The sequence below is a fragment of the Hipposideros armiger genome, unplaced genomic scaffold (assembly GCF_001890085.2).
Source record: "Hipposideros armiger isolate ML-2016 unplaced genomic scaffold, ASM189008v1 scaffold_326, whole genome shotgun sequence".
Classification (NCBI taxonomy): Eukaryota; Metazoa; Chordata; class Mammalia; order Chiroptera; family Hipposideridae; genus Hipposideros; species Hipposideros armiger.
In genome coordinates, this window is record NW_017731676.1 from 925,031 (window position 1) to 927,688 (window position 2,658).

The 2,658-nt window shown below is 37.7% G+C and overlaps 1 pseudogene; it reads left to right on the plus strand.

Moving 5' to 3' along the window:
- The first annotated feature begins 545 nt into the window (after positions 1-545).
- Positions 546-788, plus strand: LOC109392339 (cytochrome c oxidase subunit 7B2, mitochondrial-like; annotated as a pseudogene).
- Positions 789-2,658: the final 1,870 nt, after the last annotated feature.

The following is a 2,658-nucleotide window of genomic DNA, read 5'->3' on the forward strand; positions in this document are numbered from 1 at the left end:
CTTAGACAGGATTAGGTGATTTAAAATTTTCTGGAACAGTTGGAGAAGTGAGCCCCAGACTGGGCCTCCACAGCTAGCTGTACAGTGCTACTCAAAAATGCAAGAGGCTGGAAAATAAACATTACACTGCAGAAAAGTTTTAAAACTGGTGCAGAAAAACTTCACATCAATGTGACTTTGATTATCTACAAAAACAAGCAAAACAGGTCAAACATGTGAAATGTCTCCATATTACTCTTGCCTTTCAAATATCACAACATTGCATATAATTGGCAAAACCTAATTTGTACCAAGAAATCTAGCTGTGGGGCTTCCAGGTTGGTGAACACATTGAGGTGCGAGGAAGGCGGTGCACCCAGAAAGGTCACATTCTGTGCATCTCGTCCATTTGGCTTTTCCTGAAATGTATCTTTTGTAATAAGCTGGTAAAAGAAGCTGAATCGTAAACTTTCTGAGGCGAGCATATGGGTTTCAGAGTTCCTACCAGGAGTCCTTGCAATCAAAGAGACCAGTAGCTGCCTCAACTGCAATCCCCTCACACCTTCATGAAGTCTCCTGTGACTAGAAATGCACTAAGTAGTCTCAAAAAATCGAAGCGTTCAGCAAATTTTGGCAAGACAGAGCTATATAAAGTACTCCCCAGATTTTCATGACAATATGGTAATGATGTGGTAGCCATCAGAAGAACCACTTTCTGTGTTGTATGGATATTTGCCATCACACAGGTTGGACTAGAATGGAGCCTGTCCTCTTTGGCAGTCACCCAAAAGGAGTGGAAAGATCAGTGACCATTACAGTGGCTGTAATACAGAACTGTTCCAAAACCAAGTTGCCATCTCAGCACTCTGCTGCTCATTATAGTATAATTGAAGAAAAAATATATTTGCAGCCTTAAAAAAACCAAACCAAACAAACAAAAAACAGCTGCAAAGAAATCTAAGAAATACTGTCTCAGTCTCTCTCTCTTCAATCTCCGTCACTCTCTCTGTCTCGCTCTCCATGCCACACTATCCCTCACTGCACTGTCAGGAAGAAGATATGGGGTTTGATAGAGTCAGTACACAGCATTCCTCACAAGGAGTCTTTAAAATTAATTCAATTTACTAGGGACTAATTGAATGAAGTTGGTGCGGGGAGAAAAGTCACCAATTACCCCCTGGTTCATGTGTCTATAAGAACTCGTTGCTTTCAAATAAGACAAAATTCAACTGAGCTAATAGGTGACTTTTTCTTTTCAGGGTTGGTATATAATCATTTATTCCCTTTAAAGCATATAATCAGTATGTTTAAAAAATTCTTTAGAGCTGAACTTACACTGTGGCGACATTGGAAATCTTATTTAGTGGAAGAACTCAGTATTAACTTTTGAATAGTTTTCCACTAAAAGAAAGGCGAGGAAGAGAAAAGTGAGCAAAAAACCATAACTTTTGAAAGCATGAAATGACATGCTTTTAGCTTTTCAAAAAGAAACCCAAATATTTAATTGCTAAAATTTCATAAATTTTAAAACATTATTAAGGAAATACTGCCTATGAGTATTACACTTCCAACAATAGCATCCACATTGAATTAATCACCAATAATCCATTCACCTAATTTAGGTATAGTCATGGCCAGCTACTGCCCACAGCCCAGCCTACATTTTGCTTTTTACAGTCCTTCCATTTGGAGTTGAAAGTCAGTATCCTCGCCAATAACAACCACCTCCAATGTTTTCAATATTGGTACCATCACCCTGGCAACACAGAAGACAGGACATAAATAGTTGTTCTGCCAAACATATCTATTGCCTTGTTATACTTATGAGAGTTAGAATTGTCAAGGGAAGTTTATACCACAGTTAAAAGTAGACTGACTTATCAATGGCAAGATTTTCCCAAAAAAGTGCATTCATGCTTTATGCAGACAATTACATGGAAATGTAAATAAAATATAAATGCCATGAGTACCAAGAAAATATTTGCCTTGTTCCACAGCAATCAACATGGAAATATACTCTATAAATATTTGCTGAACAGATTAATTTGCTCAATGTAAGTATGGATGTCTCAAGTCAGAATGTACAATTTGATATTACTTGTGTTACTGTGTTGGTAGCATTAAACATTTTTTTAAATCATAGTTCAGAATATTTATTAGATGACAGAATTGTACGTAGGTTCAGAGATTTAATTAAGTAGCTTCAGTTGAACTATCTGATATATATGTATAGTCAGGCATAATGTTATCGGATGCTATCAATGCTCTTGAATTAAGTACTTCTTAATATATTTGCAGCATTTTAATTTCCCCAGTGCCACATGTTGTAGGTTTGTTGCAGATAAGAAAACCTAGACTCCAGTTGGTCTGCAAAGTTAAGCAAGGTTACTCAGCTTGTCAGGGGAAGGTAAGACATAAACCCAGTTTCATCTGGCATCAAAGCCTACATTCCTTCTTGTCCCAAAACTGTCTCTCTAGAGTTGTTTGGGCCTTTCTGGAGTTAGAAAGCTAATCTAGAAATCATACCGTTGTGCTAAACTGGTTTCACTTTCTTAGAATCCCTGCCATCATCTCTCCTTAGTGGTGATCTTGGCACCTTTTTCATAGTTCAGAAACTTCCCACTTTCAGAGAAGAGGGCCTGTGGGAAGCAGAACAGTATGGGATTTCCCACATATTTA